Source organism: Oryx dammah, unplaced genomic scaffold, assembly GCF_014754425.2.
Source record: "Oryx dammah isolate SB20612 unplaced genomic scaffold, SCBI_Odam_1.1 HiC_scaffold_22, whole genome shotgun sequence".
In the NCBI taxonomy this organism is placed as follows: domain Eukaryota; kingdom Metazoa; phylum Chordata; class Mammalia; order Artiodactyla; family Bovidae; genus Oryx; species Oryx dammah.
The window spans coordinates 11,649,338-11,668,991 of NW_024070206.1; positions in this window are offsets into that span (position 1 = coordinate 11,649,338).

Here is a 19,654-nt window from a genome sequence, read left to right on the forward strand (position 1 = left end):
CGTCGAGCATGCCAGGGGTGCCGTTTTTCCATCAGCGTCTGCTCACGTTTTGTCCCTGCGTCACATGTTGGTAATTATTGCAATATTTCAGACTTTGGCATGATTATATTTGTTAAGGTGATCTGTGATCGTGATCTTTGTTACTTTTGTAATTGTTTTGGGGGCCACAAACATGCCCATGTAAGGAAGCAGACCTAATCCATAAATGTTGTGTGTGTTCTGACCGCTCCATCATCCAGCTGTCCCCTCATCTTTCCCTCTAGTCGGGCCTCTCTGTGCCCTGAGACACAACAACATTGAAATTAGGTCAGTTAATAACCTAGGTCAGTTAATAACCCTACAGTGGCTGCAGTGTTCAAGTGAAAGGAAGAGGAGCCCATCTCTCATTTTAAGCCTAGTCATTTCTAACTTTTGTTTTAATGAGGAAGGCATGTCAAAAGCAGGGCATCTCAAATGGCACTAGTGGCAAAGAACCCGCCCACCAGTGCAGAAGACCTAAGAAATGAAGGTTCGATCCCTGGGTCGGGAAGATCCCCTGCAGGAGGGCATGGCAACCCACTCCAGTATTCTTGCCTGGAGAATCCCCATGGACAGAGGAGCCTGGCAGGTTACAGTCCATGGATTGCAGAGTCAGCCACGACTGAAGTGACTTAGCATGCACGCACGTGCACGCATGTCGAAAGCACAGACAGGCCAAAAGCTAGACCTCTTGTGCCAAGCAGTTAGTGAACAAACGAATCGCAGCCTACTGCTGACATAGAGAAAGTTTTAGTGGTCTGGATGAAAGATCAAACCAGTCCCAGCATTCCTTTAATCCAAGGCCAAATCCAGAGCAAGGCCCTTATCTCTCAGTTCTAAGAAGTCTGAGAGAGGAGAGAAAGCCGCAGAAGAAAAGCTTGAAGCCAGGAGAGGTTGGTCAATGAGCTTTAAGGAAAGAAGCCATTTCCATTATGTCAAAGTACAAGGTGAAGCAACAAGTGCTGATGTAGAAGCCACAGCAAATTATCCAGAAAATCTGGGTAAGATAATTAATGGGAGGAAGTAACTGCCGAGGTGGTGGAAATAGCAAGAGAGCCAGGACTAGAAGTGGAGCCTGAAGATGTGACTGACTTGCTGCAACCTCATGATAAAACTTTAATGGAGGAGAGGTGGTGTCTTATAGATGGGTAGATAAAGAGGTTTCTTGAGATGGAAGCGACTCCTGGTGAAGATACTGTGAAGACTGCTGAAATGGCAGCAAAAGATTAGTAAACATAAAGTAAAGTGAAAGTCGCTCCATCGTGTCTGACTCTTTGTGACCCCGTGGACTATAGAGTCCATGGAATTCTCCAGGCCAGAATACTGGAGTGGGTAGCCGTTCCCTTCTCCAGGGGATCTTCCTGACCCAGGAATCAAACCGGGGTCTCATGCATGGCAGGTGTATTCTTTACCAACTGAGGCATCAGGGAAGCCAAGGATTTAGACTATTCCCTAAACTCAGTTGATACAGCAGTGGTAAAGTTTGAGAGAATTGACTCTGCTTTTAAAGAAGTTCTACTGTGGGTAAAATGCTTTCAAGCAGCATTGCATGCTACAGAGAAATAATTCATGAATGGAAGAGGCAGTTAGTGTGGCACACTCTACTGTCTTATTTTAAGAAATTGCCATAGCTGCCCCAAGGAACCACCACCTTGATCAGTCAGCAGTCATCAATGTCAAGGCAAGAATTCCGCCAGCAAAAAGATTATGACCCACTGAAGGCTCAGATGATGGTTAGCACTTTTTAGGAATAAAGTATTTTAAAATTAAGCGATGTATATTGTACGTTGCTTTTTGACAAGTGCTATTGCACACTTAAAAGACTACAGTATAATGGAAACATAACTTCCATACGTACTGGGAAACCACTGGAAACTTACTTTATTACAGTATTTGCTTTATTGCAGTGGTTTAGACCTGCAATAACATTTGCTTACTTGGATCTGTGTTGATTTCTAGACCTAACTACGGATGAACCTCCTTGCGCTACTTTTCCCAAGAAAAGTGATGGCTGGCCTAGCATTTTGGACATCACAAGGCTTTTTATTATATATGATTTAAACTTACATGTCAATAAATGAAGTCTGCCTGAGGGATCAAAGCCTGTAACTTCTGGTTTCCCATGTATCGATGCAAAGCTGTTCCCAACTGCCTCCCAGGAAGGCATGTTTCAGACTGTAGCATGGGGAGGTGATGGAGGCGGAATGTGGGTTTATACCTCTTCTAAGGAAGCGTCCAAATCTTACCCTGCGTGCTTCTAAGTATTCCTAGAGTTGGAGCCTGCAGTGTGGCAAGTGGCCTAAGTCCACGGAAGAGGACTGAACCTCAGGCTTTTTTCACTTAGTGTTTTTTAGTAAGAGCTTTCCTGGTAGCTCAGATGGTAAAGAATCTGCCTGCAATGAAGGCGACTCACATTTGATCCCTGGGCTGGGAAGATCCCCTGGAGAAGGGAATGGACACTGGACCCACTCCAGTGTTCTTGCCTGGAGAATCCCATGGACAGAGGAGCCTGGTGGGCTAAAGCCCATGGGGTTGCGAAGAGTTGGACACGACTTGGCAACTAACACTTTCACTTAGTAAGAGCAGTGAATGGTGATCTCTCAGGCAGTGAAGGCACCAATGAGTTTTCCTCCACGGGTGGGCATGAAACAGCCACTCAAAATGGAAACCCAACTGGCAGCCGCCTTGTCTCTTTTCCTGCTCGCTCCTCCCTTCTTCTCTTTCTGACCCTCCCCTGGCTCCCCTGGGCTGAATAAATGCATTTTCTGTGCTGTGTGATGTTTTGCATGAAGAGATGTTGGACAAAATACAAGGGGCTCACTGGAAGGTTCTGGCTGGGATGGGATTTGCCTGCTGGGTGTGCGGGGTGAGGGGGTGGAAATCATTTCTGGCCTCAAAACTCAATTCCTGGGACTTCCCCTGCCATGGGGGTGGGGTGGGGTTGGGATTGGGGTTTGTGTTTGATCCCTGTGATTCCTGGCTGGGGAACTGAGATCCAGGTTGCTGCACGAACAAAGAAGAAAAGAAATAAAGCGCCCTCCCACCCGCGAGCTCTGCCTGCCCTGTGGCGAACAGAGCCACAGCAGGCCCTTTTCCTTGTTTTTTTGAGCACAGCCCTTTCACGTCTGGGTCAGCTCCCTGAGTGGCCACTTGATACTCAGTTTGGGCTTCCTACTCTTCTGCTGGTTTATTCACTGTTACTGCGGGTTTGAAGGTTGCCGGAGATATCCCAGTGCCCCAGTCTGCCCTGGAGATCTCCAAGTACCCCACTCTGCCCTGCCCTCTCTAGGACTATTTAACAGCGCAAGCTGAACTAACCACACAGAATCTACAGGGAAGGCAAGCGTGGTCCGTTAGGACTGCTGTCCACCCCCCTCCTGTCATTAGGCTGCTATTTCTCACCAAATTTAAGCCTATTCCTTTAATGGTATAACTTCCAGAACTCAGTGGAGCATTGTGTGTGTGTGTGTGTGTGTGTGTGTGTGTGTGTGTGTACACAAGATATATGTTTCGGTAACTGCAGAGAGAGAAACTTTCCCAAATATACACTACTTATGGAAGAACCTGTATTTCAAAGAGTGCTGGAAAACTCAGTGGAGTTGCTTTAAAACCACCTTCATCCACTGTAGTAAATAGCCCAATCTAACCGGGTTCGCATTTTTCTTTTCTTTCTTTTTTTTCCCCTGAGGCCCTTAGGATTTGACAGCCAACTTTTGGGCTCTAAGGGTAAATCCCTTCTCCCATCCATCATTACATTCTTAAGAGTTCAGGGCTCTTGGAGACCAACCAGGACCTTGGCACTTCTTGGAGAAGCCTTCTATATTAAGAACTGCTGATCTTTCCCTGGGACCCCATTGGGAAGTGCTGCCTGCAGGATTCTGCCCATGTGGCTGGCCTGGAATGAGCTAAGGTCTACGTCTTGGCTGCATGGAATATTCCTGGGAAGAGAGGCGCTCTGAGTGGGTAACAGCTAACAGTGATGTCAGGCAGAGGCAGCCTAGCTGGATGGAGTGGAGGCAGGTATGAGGCCCTCCTCATTTCTCTCTATAGCCTCGCGAGACCCCTTCTCACCTCCTCTTCTGAAAGTCATCACCAGGGGCCCTCAGCTCTGGGTGTAATACCCTTTGCAGCCCCAAAGCCTGCTATCTTAGACCACGGGTCCAGGCAGAGAACTTCTCGGGGGGAGTTCTCTGGGGGGAACTTCTGCTCAGATGCAGGTGGCAGGAGCCCCAGGTGAACATCCCTTCTTGGCCTGGCCCTGACTTTTTTTTTCTGCTGCAATTGATAATCAATAATTCCATATTCTATTTCATAAGGGCCCTATTCCTGTGCATTTATCCACGTGCCTCTCTTAGCTGTCAGGGCTGTTTGGGGCCCAGGAGGGGTAAGGTCCTCATCAGGGCTGCATGAATCTGTCAGAGGTTCCCACAGCCTCACCACTCATTCCGTATGAGGACAGTACAAGAAACTGCATGTCTGCCCTGTAACCTCCCTCCCTAAGTAGGATTATGCTAGAATCTAGACTATCATAGCTAAGTGTGGAAATGGTCATTATCACTATTTTTTTTTTGAAACAGCTTTCTCTTCTTAAATATTAATAGCAGTATTTCCTATCTTGTTTCCAGCAACTGGTGGGGACAGCGCCCTCTGCAGGTCAATGCTGCAGCTGGGGGCAGTCTGCATGAGAGGTTCCCAGCGTCACAGCCAGGGTGGGCTCTGTCAAAGGGTTTCCTGGGTGTTGAGCAGTCACTCAGGGTGTTGCTTAAGATGGTCTGTTCCTGAACATTCTGAACGAGTTGGTCAGAGGTGGGACATGCGAGGCTGGGAGCACCTTGGGTGAATCTGATGTGCAGCCTGGTTTGGGAATAGCACTCCACCTGGCTGAACATTGAAATCACCTGAAGGGTCTTAAAAACCTAGCTGCCTAGTTGTACCATAGACCTATGACATCAGACTTTCTAGGGCTATGACCCAGGTATCAGTAATTTTTTAAAAAGTCCTTTGCTGCTTTCAAAGGTAGAATATTGATGAAGGCACTTCCCTGGTGGTCCAGTGGTTAGTTAAGACTCAATGCTTTCAATGCAGGGGTTGTAGGTTCAATCCCTGGTTGGGGAAGTAAGACTCCCACATGCTTTGTGGCAGAAAAGAAAGAAAGAAAGAGGAAAGGAAGGAGGGAAGGAAAAAAAGGAAGAAAGAAAAAATATTGATAAAGACCTTATGCAAAGTGTAAGAAGCCAAAGGACAAATACTATTAGGTTGGTACAAAAGTAACTGTGGTTTCAGATTGTGAATTTTTAACTAGACTCAAACACATCTTTATTAATCAAAATAGGAACCATTACAATTGACACATTTTTGCCAATGAGAAATAAGTGTGTTTATTCCTGTAATGTAAAAATCCATGCTTTGAGAACTCTTGGAAAGCATTTTCTGCCTCCTCCTGTTTGTGGAAGCATTTTCCCTGCAAAAGCTTGTCTAGATAGATGCTTGAAGAAGTGGTAGTCAGTTGGTGAGAAGTCACGTGAATGTGACGGATGAGGCAAAACCTCATAGGCCAATGTGTTCAACTTTTGAAGTATTGGTTGTGCGACATGCTGTCAGGCTTTGTCATGGGGAAGAATTGGGCCTTTTCTGTTGACTAATGCCGGCTGCAGGCATTGCAGTTTTTGGTGGAGCTCATCAATTTGCTGAGCATACTTCTCAGAGGTAGCGGTTTCGCCAGTATTCAGAAAGCTGTAGAGGATCAGACGAGTAGCAAACCACCAGTGACCTGAGCTTCTTTTTCAGTGTAAGTGTAGTTTTTGGAAGTGCTTTGGAGCTGCTTCTTGGCCCACCAACTGAGCTGGTCATCACCAGTTGTCGTAGAAAATCCACTTGTCGTCACACGTCACAATCTAAATGAGAAATGGTTTATTGTTGTCGCATAGAATAAGAGAAGATGACACTTCAAAACGATGTTCTTTTTGATTTCCAGTCAGTTCATGAGGCACCCGCTTATTTTCATCTTTCCAATTTGCTTCAAATGCTGAGTGACCGTAGAATGGTTGATGTTGAGTTTTACGGCAACTTCTCGTGCAGTTGTGAGGGTCAGCATCGATGATTGCTCTGAATTGGTGGTTGTCCACTTCTGATGGCTGGCCTGCGCTCCTCATCTTCAAAGCTCTCATCTCCTTTGAAAACTTATTCTATCACGACTACACTGTATGTTCATTGGCAGTTCCTGGGCCAGGTTGTTGATGTTGGGAGTTGTCCCCACTGCTGTACGACCCATTTTGAAGGAATAAAAAAGTAGCTCAAATTTGCTTTTTGTCAATATAATTTCTGTAGTCTAAAATAAATACAAAAAACAGTAATAAGTCATTAGCAAAAAAACATAGGGAGAAATGATTAAAATTATGTGTAACAAACCACATTTATTTAAGAATGAATTCCAATATTAAATGGCAGTGTTCAACAATGCAAAACTGCAATTACTTTTATACCAACATATCATGTTATATATTATATATATATTACCAGATATAAACCTAATAAACCATTTCATTTGAAATTGAGGTACCTAGAATAGTCACATTCCCAGGGGTTGCCAGGCTCCAGGGGAGAGGGAAATGGAGCGTTAGTGTTTAATGCATATGGAGTTTCTGTTTGGGAAAATGAAAATATCCTAATGATGGATGGTGGTGCTATTTCTCAACAATGTGAATAAACTTAAGAATACACCTGCAATGCAGGAGATCCGGGTTCAGTTCCTGGGCTGGAACGATCCCCTGGAGGAGGGCATGGCAACCCACTCCAGTATTCTTGCCTGGGGAGAATCCCATGGACAGAGGAGCCTGGTGGGCTACAGTTCGTGGGGTCGAAAAGAGTCAGACACGACTGAGCGACTAAGCACAGCACACTACTGAACCTTTCATGTAAAATGGCTTAAATGGTAAATTTAATTATATAGATAAAGGTTGTGCTGCCTTCACGACCCTGGTTTCTCAGCTTCCCTAACACCTCCAGGAATGGAGCGAGTGCGCAAACTGCGGTCCCCTTCAGCCAGCCGGTGAGACTCACCTTAATCAGAGGGAGAAAAGCAAAGCCGCTCAGTGACCAGAGGAGGGCGCCAACGCCCTGCCTTTCTTCCACTCAGAGTCATTCTCCAGGGAAAAGGGTGGTGCAGGATTTCCAGGCCACACCGGGAGCTCTCAGGGCTGGAAAGGCTTTTCTTCTGCTGCTGCAGGTTGAGGTGGGAGGGGAAGGTACCTACCATTCTTCACCACAAAGGCAGAAAGTTTCATTTCCAGCCCTTCGATAGAGTTTGTTGAAGGCTTTTGTGCTTGGTTGGCAACTGCGTAAGGATTAGCCTGCCTTGTTACCTGAAGACTGCAGGTGCATGTCTGGGCTTTTGAGATGGCCCTGCCCTGCGGCTCACCTTGGCTAGGAGCTGCCCTGACAGAAGCACCTCCCCCTGTTTCCTGGGACTGGCTAATTCCCCTCACTCCATGCCAGCTCCTTGTCCATGTTTTTTTTGTTTTGTTTTACTTTTTAATTTTTTTTTGGTGATGATACTTCTATAACAAAGCTCACTGTTTAAATAACTTTAAGTATCTATTCAATGGCATATTGAATATGAAGTATATTCACTGCCTTGCATTCATCACCACTCTACAGTTCCAGAACTTTCTTATCACCCCAAAGGAAAACCCTGTACCCTTTAAACACTTCTACTTCTCTCCCCAACCCCCTGCTCCCACCTCAAATCCTTGCAACCGCTAATCTACTTTCTGGGTATTTCTTATAAATGCAGTTGTACAATATATGGTCTTTTGAATCTGTCTTCTTTTGTTTAGTGTTTTAAGGTTCATTCAAGTTTAGTGTTGTTATGATATTGTGAAACGAACGGTTGTTAAGTGGAGATCAGGGTGCTGGTGGTGAATCCCCCAGTTCAACAAACCATGCGAGAAACTGAAATAGAGGCATGCATACTCACAGATGGTGACTGCAGCCATGAAATTAAAAGACGCTTACTCCTTGGGAAAAAAGTTATGACCAACCTAGATAGCATATTCAAAAGCAGAGACATTACTTTGCCGACTAAGGTCCGTCTAGTCAAGGCTATGGTCTTTCCAGTAGTCATGTATGGATGTGAGAGTTGGACTATGAAGAAGGCTGAGCATCGAAGAATTGATGCTTTTGAACTGTGGTGTTGGAGAAGATTCTTGAGAGTCCCTTGGACTGCAAGGAGATCCAACCAGTCCATTCTGAAGGAGATCAGCCCTGGGTGTTCTTTGGAAGGAATGATGCTAAAGCTGAAACTCCAGTACTTTGGCCACCTCATGCGAAGAGTTGACTCATTGGAAAAGACTCTGATGCTGGGAGGGATTGGGGGCAGGAGGAGAAGGGGACGACCGAGGATGAGATGGCTGGATGGCATCACGGACTCGATGGACGTGAGTCTGAGTGAACTCCGGGAGTTGGTGATGGACAGGGAGGTCTGGCGTGCTGCGATTCATGGGGTCGCAAAGAGTCGGACACGACTGAGCGACTGAACTGAACTGATACGCACAGGTCCTGGCGGAAGTGCATGGCATGCCTCAAGGGGCCACGTGGGCAGGTCAAGGCCCAGACATAGAGAGGCAGGACCTGGGGCGCATGGCTTTGTGGGCACATGCCTCCCACCTTTGGGACACTTGCTTCGTGGGTGGAGCACTAGTTGTTTTGTTTTGCCATGGAAGGGTTTTACTATTGCGGGTCATCTTTCCTGAATTCTTTTTTGTTTTCAACTTTATTTTAATTGAAGTGTAGTTAATTTGCAATATTATATTGGTGTCAAGTGTAGAACATAGTGATTCAATGCTTTTAGAGATTATATGAGATTTAAAGTTATTCTAAAATATTGGCTGAATTCCCTGTGTTGTACAATATATTCTTGGAGCTTATTTATTTTATAGATGTAGTTTGTACTTGTGAATACTCTACCTTTATCTTGCCCTTCCCCATTCGTAGCCACTAGTTTGTTCTCAATATCTGTGAGTCTGTTTCTGTTTTGTGGTGTTCACTTTTCTGTTTCATTTTTCAGAGTCTAAATATAAATGATAATATACGGTATTTACCTTTCTCTGTCTGGCTTTTCTCCCAAGCATAATATCCTCTGGATCCATGGATGTTGTTGCAAATGTCAGAATTTCATTATTTTTATGGCTGAGGAATAGTCTATTGTATACGTGTGTGTATATGTGTGTGTGTGTGTTAGTCGCTCAGTCGTGCCCGACTCTTTGTGACCCCATGGACTTCAATCCACCAGGTTCCTCTGTCCATGAGATTTTCCAGGCAAGGATACTGGAGTGGGTTGCCATTTCCTTCTCCAGGGGATCTTCCCAACCCAGGGGTCGAACCTGGGTCTCCTGCACTGCAGGCAGATTCTTCACCGACTGAGCCTTTAGCTATATACACACTAAAGGCTTCCCTGGTGGCTCAGCAATGAAGAATCCACCTGCCAATGCAGGAGACATGGGTTTGATCGCTGGGTCGGGAAGATCCCCTGGAGAAGAAAATGGCACCCCACTCCAGTATTCTTGCCTGGGAAAACCCATGGACAGAGGAGCCTGGCGGGCTACAGTCCATGGGGTCGCAAAAGAGTAGGACAGGACTTAGCAACTGAACGAATGAATGAACACAGTGTTTGCCAAAGATCCACTCATTTTCTATAAGCGGTTTTAACTATTCATTGTAAGGATCAGACTTCTCAGTTTTTACTTACTTTTCGTCTGGAAATTCCTTATGGCAACTGTGAAAGCGGGTGCCCGTCAGATGACTGTTCTTTGAGAAGCTGACCTCCTGTCATTTGTATGACCTTGGAGGTTATGACTGTTAAGCTAGATAAAGTCAGAGAGATCTGAAGAATTCAATCAAATGGCATTTTGTTGCATTCAAATGGATTTGTGGATTGTAGGGAGACTATGGCAAGAATTCATGAGACAAAAAAGTAAATAGTCACAGCCCATCAAACAGCTGCCAGTGACTTAGGAACACGATTGTTCAAACTCAAGAATGAGGAAAGGTGTGATGAATTCAAGCAACTTAGCCAGTAGGATCGCCCTGTCAGACTGTGGTTAAGGCAATCATTAGCATCACCCTACTAATAAATGAGTGTCGCACATAGATGTGTTCCTTCAGCTAGGTGTCCAATAATAAGAAAAATAGTTCAGGCCTTTCCTATGAGTTGAGTTCATCTGAGCCAGACAAGTGCTGTCATAGTGAATTAATTTGTCACCAAGATTGCTGGGAAAGAGCAACCTCCTCTGACAAGTGTAGCTTACACCTCCAAGTGAACAAACACCACTTTCCACAGTAAACATCCTCTCAAACGCAGTTACAAAAAACAAACATATTAGTCTTAAGATTATAAGTCAAAATCCTTGGAAATACAAAGATAAACCTTTTAATGTTACAGCCAATATCTTTGCACTTTCTAGCAAATGAGACAGAATTTCAACTCTGATGACAAGATACAGAATGTGAACAGAATTAGCTTATGTTATTTGTTCACAGGTGTGTAAATACTCACTACCATTTCCTGTTCTACCTAATAAGATTTAACGGCTACCCCAGGACTTCTGTCTAGAGGGCACCTGTATCAACAATCTCCCATTTTCTCAGGATTCTTTAACAACGGCTGATTCTTGGGGATGTGCTTCCTCTCCCATTTTCTAGCTGAAGCTGAATGAAAGGATTTGTAGGTTATGATCTCTGTTTTCTATAATCCCATTCAGAAGGTGTGGGCTTTTAGACTCACACTGGCACAATGACTATGGAAGATGACTCAGTTTCTTCACATCCTGGAGACCTACAGTTTCTGTTCTTACCTCCCGCCGGAATCTCTGGTCAGTTTGCAAAATGGTCAGCTGAAGGGAAACCTCAAACTTTGCTTAGAAACCCTTTAGATGATTAGAATTACTTAATTGTTCCCTCTGTGGGTGTTATAAATTGAATTGAAAGATAAATTGAAGCTCTAATTTCCAGTATCTCAGAATGTAATCTTGAATTTCCCTGCTGGTCCTGTGGTTAAGACTTCGAGCTCAATACAGGGGTGCCCTGGGTTTGATCCTTGGTCAGGGAAAAAGATCCGCAATGCCACTAAGAGCCCTCATTGCCACAGCAAAGATTCTGAGTGCTGCAACTAAGACCCAGCATTGTCAAAAAAAAAAAAAAAAGAAAGTGATCTTATTTGGGAAAAGGGTCTTTGCAGCTTTATCCAAGTTAAGATAAGGTCATTAGGGTGGGCCCTAATTCTGTGCATGGTATCCTTATCGAAGGGGGAAAACTGGACTCAGACACACACAGAGGGAAGACAATGTGAAGAAGCACGGAGAGGATGCCATATAATAACGGAGGCAGAGTGGACCTGACCGATGAAGCTGTAAGCTGAAGGACTCTAAGGATTGCCCCCTGCCGCCAGAAGCTGGGAGAGGTAAGGATGGATTCTACCCAGAGGCTCACAGGGAGGCCAGTCCTGAAATCACCTTGATCTCAGACTTCCAGCCTCCAGAACTATGAGAGAATAAATTTCAGTGGTTTTAAGCCACCCAGTTAGTGAAACATTTAACCTGGGAGTGATTTAGAATTGACAACAGAGGTTACAAGGCAAACCAAATCCATGGTGTCACTATTGTGTGAAATCTGGTAATAATTTGTATGTACCGGTATTTGTCTTAGCCCACACACACCCCTCCCACCCACCACCTCACCCCAGGAAGCAGAGCTGCTGTGATGGGATTTGGGCAGGTAATTTGTTTTCATAAGGAAAGCCAGGGAATAGGAGTAACACAATAGAATAGGGTACATCAGATGGTAAAGAATCTGCCTGCAATGCGGGAGACTTGGGTTAGATCCCTGGGTCAGGGCAAATCGCCTGGAGGAGGGCATGGCAACCCCCTGCAGTATTCTTGCCTGGAGAATCCCAGGGACCGGGGTGCCTGACGGGCTACAATCCTTGGGGTCACAAAGAGTCAGACATGACGGCGACTTCCACTCACTCGCTCTCAACTGAGTTGGTCATTGCAGTGGGTCACTGAGGCCCCATCCTTCCAGCGCCTCTGAGGAACCGTGTGGAATACACCACAGAATGGTCTGCTCAAGGGACAGTAGGGGAGACCACAGGAAGAAACCAGTGTTTCTGGATTCTCCCGCGTGACCTCAACTCCCTTACGCTTCCGGGTCTGTGCCTGTGTTCAGGAATAGCGGGGGTCCTTGGCCTTGGAACTGAGAAGCAAGACAAGGGTGAAAAGCAAGGGACTGCAGGTAGAGATGCTGTCAGGCCTTGTCTGTGCAAAGCTGGGCCCCAGCAGTGACTAGTGCAAAGGACCTGGAGAATTTGGCTTATTAGAGGAATGAGCATTCATCTAGATTTTAAGCTGAAATGTCCAAGAGAGCTTTAGTCTTTAAACAGCATAGCATATGTAGAAGAGTTTAATCATCATCTTGATAAATTTTATTAGATTTGTAAGAATTTCTTAGGTACTTGGAAAAGTTGTTCGGTTTACCAGCCACTGACTTACTTTAAAAAGAAAATTGAGTGTGCTGGCTTTATCAGTACAGCTAAAAATATTTAAAGGAATTCAGTTAAATTATGAAAGTCTTAAAATCATTTGTGAACATTTGAAAGATTTATAAATAGAACTTATTTCTAAATTGGACTTAAAACTTAAAGAAAACCAAGGCTTTGAATGATTTGAGTATTAACTTTAAATACTGAAGTAGCTCCTGAATGTTCTTTTCTGTACAAAAGAGCCACTCCTAAAGACTAAAAAAAATCATAATTATATTTTTCCACCCTATGGAAATTATCATTCTTTTCTACACTGTTGTTCATCTGAAAAGTGAGTTCTTCAAACATGGGATTAAATAGAACATATCCATGTAATTTGCAACTTAACTTTTGTTTTCCGTTGGGGTTTTCTGGTTGCAAGCAACAGAAAGCAATTTTGGCAAAGCAAAGGGGATTTACTAGAAGGGTTCTGGGGAGCACAGAGAATCAGTGAAAAGGCTGGGATGCAGTCTCTGAAATGGATCAGCATCAGGTTTGATTGGTAATCTAAGCAGGGTGAGTGGACTCTGTCCCAGGCAGATTCAGTTGCAGGTATCAGACACTGCTCTGGCTTTCATCTACGAAAAGAAAGGATTTAATGCTGGGGGCAGCGTGCTTCCAAGATCCGTGGACAGGCCAGAGGAGTGGGCTGTAGATCACCATCAGAAGCCTTGCCTGCCAAGGGAGCGAATTTCGCCACTGCCAGGACTCGGAAGGTCCTCTGAGCTGTCCATCCTCCCCCGTAGCCTCGGGCCTCCCAAGTTGCCCGCAGCTCTCTCCTGCTGCTGGAATGACTGGCACTCAAGCCACTTTCTGCCGCCTCGCCCTGGAGTCATCCTCAGCACATGAGGCCAGAGCAGCGTGGCCAGTGTCCTTGGCGCAGGCCCGGCTTTGCCGGGATTGATTCATTGTTGCAGAACACCTCTGTTGACACTGTACGATGTAAAGCAATGACCACGTGATGTCACAGGAATGGGCCTGCGATGAAGACGGGCACAGGGGACAGGCCCTCCTCAGCTCTGCGGTGCCTGGGGAGACGTCTGTGGCTGGGCTCTGGAGGCCAGGCGGCTTCTTGGCTCACCTACCAGGTGTCTCTCTGAAGCATGGGCGTGGTGGGCACTGCCGTCCAGAGCTCGCCACGTGATTTCTCGGGGATATCATCTTAGGAGAGTGGGATTTCATGCATGGAAGCTCAGTTCTCCAAGGACACAGGTTCCGATGAGCAGGATGGAAGTCCAAGGTCAAGGTGCCGCAGGTTGGGTGTCTGGTGAGAACCCACTTCCTCACAGATGGCCATCTTGTCACTGTAACTACACAGCTGGAGGGGCAGCTTTCTTAAACCCCTCTTATAGGAGCACTGAAACCATTCATGGCTCCACTCTTATGAACGCATCACCTCCCAAAGGCCCCACCTCCTAATACCATCACCTTGGGGGTTAAAATTTCAACATGAATTTTTTTGGGGGGCACAAACCTCCAGCCTATAGCACCCACCTTCCCCCGCAAGACCCCCCCCATTACAGGCTACTCTCAAACCTTTGGCCCACCTGGGTGGGCCTCCAACCTTGGAGACCCAGTTCCACAGCCCAGTCCATCCATGAGCAGTTATGGAACTGTGGACAGAGCACTGAAGCCCCCCATCCTTGGAATTTTCATCTGGAGGTTTCCTCCCTCCTGGGCTATGTGGGGTCAGATGTGAAGGTCCTCTGCAAGCTCAGAAGATGGTTCAATAGGGAGGCATATGTGCTTTTAGTTGAAGGGCTGTAGTATTTCGTTTTCCCAGCTCTTGGCCCCAATCTCTGGGATACAGTAGATCCTGACTCTATGCTCATTAATCGAGGGAATAAGTGAAGTGATTTAACGTTGTCCTGGTTTTGCAGGCCAGGAAACAGGCACTGAGGGAGGAGAGGTCTGACCTGAGCCGAGGGACAGGCGATGCTCCAGATGGACACTTGCTCATCACCTGTTATCTCCACCTCCAGATGTCTGCCGCTTTTATTGTCTGGCTTCCCTCCTAGCTCAGTTGGTAAAGCATCCACGTGCAATGCAGGAGACCCCGGTTCAACTCCTGGGTCAGGAAGATCTGCTGCAGAAGGGATAGGCTACCCACTCCAGTGTTCCTGGGCTTCCCTTGTGGCTCAGCTGGTAAAGAATTGGCCTGCAATGTGGGAGTCCTGGGTTCACTCCCTGGGTTGGGAAGATCCCCTGGAGGAGGGAAAGGCTACCCACTCCGGTATTCTGGCCTGGAGAATTCCATGGACTGTATAGTCCATGGGGTGGCAAGGAGTCGGAACAACTGAGCGACTTTCACTTTCACGTTTATTGTCTGGGTTGGTTGGAACAATGAGGCTCGAGGATCCTATTCAAACCTCAGCTGCAAGAGCACTGAGGCTTCCTAAACTCAGCATCTCTTTCTCAGAAGGAACTCAGCCAGTTCCTTCTCACTTCATTTCTTCCCTGATTCCGATGGAAGTTGGCTCCAAGTGCCAGGTCTGCCGGGCTTCCCAGGTGGCGCTAGTGGTAAAGAATCTGTCTGCCAATGCAGGAACCGTAAGAGATCTGGGTTCGATCCCTGGGTTGTGAAGATCCCCTGGAGGAGGGCATGGCAACCCACTCCAGTATTCTTGCCTGGAGAATCCCAAGGACAGAGGAGCCATGGGGTTGCACAGAGTCAGACACGACTGGAGCAACTTAGCCCACACACACATGCATGCCAGGTCTGCGAGTCAGGCTTTTGGAGGCAGAGAGGACATTCCTGGGCTAATCATGCAGAGAAAAGCAGAGACCCACCTCCTGGGCATGAGAGGAGATCACTGTGGCTGCCTCTTGCCGGGGTCACCTTCCGAGGGCAGCAGAGGCTCCGTCCCACGTCTTTCTCGTGTCCTCTAGTTTCCCTGCTTGATGCAAGTGTTCCACATATACCCAGATAGATGTCTGTTCTCAGCCTCCAGAAGGGCAGGTTGTGAACCAAGGGGGCTTGTGGAAAGAGGGCTGTTAGAGATGCTGATTAGAACAAATAGCTTTTGGGAGGAAATACACAAAGACCAAGCTGAGTAACATTCTCATTCATATGAAAACAAGCCCCTGGGTGGCTGATGCCAGATGAGATAAGTGGAAAACATGACATCATTATTCCGGAAGAAGTCTTTCTCTCTCCTTGGCGCCCCACGCCCTCCCTCTCCTCTGCATCTCTTTCCTTGCCTCTTGTTGCCTTCTTCCTTCTCCCACTCTTTTAATCTCAGGGTAAATTCCCGTCCTTGCTCTCTCTTCACCACTCTTGGGGGCATCTTGTCTCCTTCAGGGCCCTTCTGACAAGAGCCATGTGGAATATTTCCTTTCCTTTCAGATAAACTCCATAACAGGGAGGTACCAGCGACTGATAGTATGAAATCTGTTGATTTCCGACTTCCGAGGGTACTAAATCGGCCTTTTGACAGATGACAAACATCTCGGAGCCTCCTCCCCAGAGGAGAAGGGGTCTCTGATAGTGGAACTTCCTTCCCTACCCGAGGAACAGGGGTTGCTTTCTGTGTTTGGGTTTATTTTGGAGTCCTTGCCATGCTATAGTCCTATAGACCCTACCCACGAGGCTGGCAAATTCACGATTCAGCTGAGTAGAAGCATTTGGGGAGGTGGGAAAGGAAGGGACGCTTCCTTCTGGCTAACTCTCTGAGGGGCTGCCCACCGCCCCTCCCGCCTGGAGCAGGTGGTCAGCAGACCCCGGACAGGAGCCTGGTTCTGTCTGTTCCTATGTCTTGGCTCGGTCCGGTCAGATCTCATTTGCCTCTCCTCCAGGCCTTCGCAGCAGCTGCTGGCTGCCTTTTTGCAGCAATTTCCCCCTCCCTGCCTGCTGCCCATGCTTCTCCCTCCCCCCGCCAGCACCCCCTGTCCTCCTTGCCCTTCCTAGTAATTCCATCACCAGGCGTTTGATCCAATTTGGGGTGCACAGCCTCCCAGGAGTAGCAGATGGAAGGCACCAGAGTCCGCAAGTGAAGAGCTGGCTTGGGACTCCACCTGAGACTGGAGGTGCTCGAGGCCTGGGAGCAGCCATGGTGGATCAGTTTCCAGCTCCCTGCACCTGGCCCAGAGGTCCTTTAGGGTGGGAGTTTTGCGCACCCTGCAGCTCGGCTCTGAGCACCAGAGGGGTGCTTCATCTGCTGTGTTTAATCCTGTCCCGTCCTGCCGGGGGCTCTTGTGGCCATGGAGACTTGCGCAGAGCAAACCTCTTGTGGCCCTTGAGCCGTCCATCCAGGTGTGTGTCTACCTTAGCTCCATCTTATGAAGCAGTCATCTTTCCCACTATGCGTGTGTGCAGGACTACGTAGAGGATGTGCTTCTGGACTCACCACGTGTGCGGTGAACACAGGACAGGGTTCCCACCCCAAGTTGGGCAGGCGAGGAACCCAGGACTCCTCTCTCCTGGCCCCACGGTCTTCTCGCTACCATACATACATGTGCCCCCAGCCTTCTTGACATTTCTGCTTCCCTGCAGCCCACTTCACGGGAGATGAATCCATTCTCTGCCCTCTGTCTACCGGCCCCCGTAGCCTAGTCCCGAATCTCTCAGCCCAAGCCCTGCTTCCCTTCCTTGGCTGTTCAATTTCACACACGCTTCCCAGGGCACGGCTCTGACTCAGCCAGCTCCCCTACTTCTGTCCTCACATCTGCCTCAGCACAGGGAGGCCCTCCCGTGGCCCCGACCCTTAACTGGACCTTTCATTGACTGTTAACTGGACCCTCTCCTTAACTCCCCCCACACCACCCCTCACATTTGACACTGGTTCTGTGGGTATTTTTCAGCAAGTTCTTAGCTTCTTGAGAGATCTAAAAATAATCCACCTCCTCCCCCTATTTCAAACTATTAACCTCTCTGCTCAGTGTGTGAGGTTTGCATTTCAAAGCCCTGATTAAAATTGCTTAATATTCCTTCATAGCTGACAGCTACGCCACTCCTCCCAGGCTCCATAGGAACACAACAGCAGTAAAGGTAGAAACTGTGGTTCCTTTCATCGTGGTCATTATTTCTTGTTTTTTTCCCCACTCGCCCCCAAAACCCAGGGGAAGGGAGCTGGGAGCCGCAGGCGAGGGAGGGGATGACAGGCAGGTGGAGGGTGCTCTGGGGAGGAGGGAGAAGGTGCCCCTGGTGCAAGCCCAGAGGGACATCTCCCCTCGGTGGCTTCATCCTGGGGTGGTTGCTGACGACTGCCCCCTCTCAGTCATGAGGCAATCAGAACGCACCGCCCTCCAAAAATATCCACTTCGGCATAAAGATTATTTTGAGCTGAAGGCAATGAAGAATCAAAAGATGGAGAAAGAAACCCTCTGGGGCTGCTTTCCTCATCTGATTAGAAGCAAAAAATTCTGGGAAATAAGGCTGCTATAAATTTCTTCTAAAGGGCAGATTTATCCCGCGGAAGGGAGAACTCGAGTAAAATCCACACCAAATCCCTCCCCTAGGGGGGCTCTGTGGCCTTGGAGGAGATGGAAAGTTTACTCACACTTGTGCTGTGGTGGTGCTCAGTCATGTCCGACTCTTTGCGACCCCACGGACCTCCAGGCTCACACTTGTATAGACAAATACTATCACAGACTTGATCTCTTGATTGCGCTCCTAGAAACTCTTTTCCTTTTCCCCAAAGCCCATGAAAGCCTTTTCCGCCCCCTCCCTTACCCCCACTAGAGGTATCCTCTGACTTTAGCTGCACTTGACCCTAGAGCAACTCAGGGGTTAATTTATGTATAATTTATTGTTGGACCCCACCCCCGCCCACCATATCCAAGGTTCCTCTGCATCTGTGGATTCAACCAACTCTGGGCCGAGTGGTATTATAGTATTCATTATTGAAAAAATATCTGTGAATAAGTGGACCCTCACAGTTCAGATCTGTGCTATTCAAGAGTCCACTGTATTTTGATGCTTTTGAACTGTGGTGTTGGAGAAGACTCTTGAGAGTCCCTTAGACTGCAAGGAGATCCAACCAGTCCATTCTAAAGGAGATCAGTTCTGGGATTTCTTTGGAAGGAATGATGCTAAGGCTGAAACTCCAGTACTTTGGCCACCTCATGCGAAGAGTTGACTCATTGGAAAAGATTCTAATGCTGGGAGGGATTGGGGGCAGGAGGAGAAGGGGACGACAGAGGATGAGATGGCTGGATGGCATCACTGACTTGATGGACATGGGTCTGAGTGAACTCCGGGAGTTGGTGATGGACAGTGAGGCCTGGCGTGCTGCGATTCATGGGGTCGCAAAGAGTCAGACACGACTGAGCGACCGAACTGAACTGAAATACAGTTACTTCTTTTCTTGCCCCCACATGTAGGCAAATAAACCTTTCTCTGTGGTCAGTCTTTTGTCAGTTGAACTCAGAGACCCCAGCATAAGAACCTAAGAGGAGAGAGGAAAAGTCTTTCCTTTCCAACAGTTGCAGCTCATGATGTGGACAGTGACAGCCAGCAGCCTAGACTCTGGACCCAGGGTCAGATCCTTGGTCGGCAGTGAGGGTCCTTTCAGGGACCCACCCCCATCTTCCCATGGGAACCCCATTCAGCTTCTCTGGAATACTGCAGAGAATTTTAACTTAGAAGGCTCAATTTTCTGCTGCCCATTATCCCAGTCCCCAAAGTGAACATGTTAAGCCTCCATCTGAGGTGGTTTACAGAGGGGGACTGATACAATAATCATCATAATAGACAACTTTTTGCTTCACAGTCTTTACACACAAAAATCCATACTCATCACTTTTCGCAGCACCCTTGACCTGGAAGTACAGCTGTTAAAATCAAAGGGAAAGTGTCAGTGGCTCAGTCATGTCTGACTCTTTGAGACCCCATGGACTGTAGCCCACCTGGCTTCTCTTGTCCGTGGAAATCTCCAGGCAAGAATACTGGAGTGGGTTGCCATGCCCTCCTCCAGGGGATCTTCCCAACCCAGGGATCGATCCAGCATTGCAGGTGGATTCTTAGCCGTAACCTCCAGCAAATGAGAGTTTGTCACTGTTGTCACCGTCTTATCAATTGCTTGCTTCTCATTCAAACTTTGTAGCGCTTCAAGCCATGTAAACAGA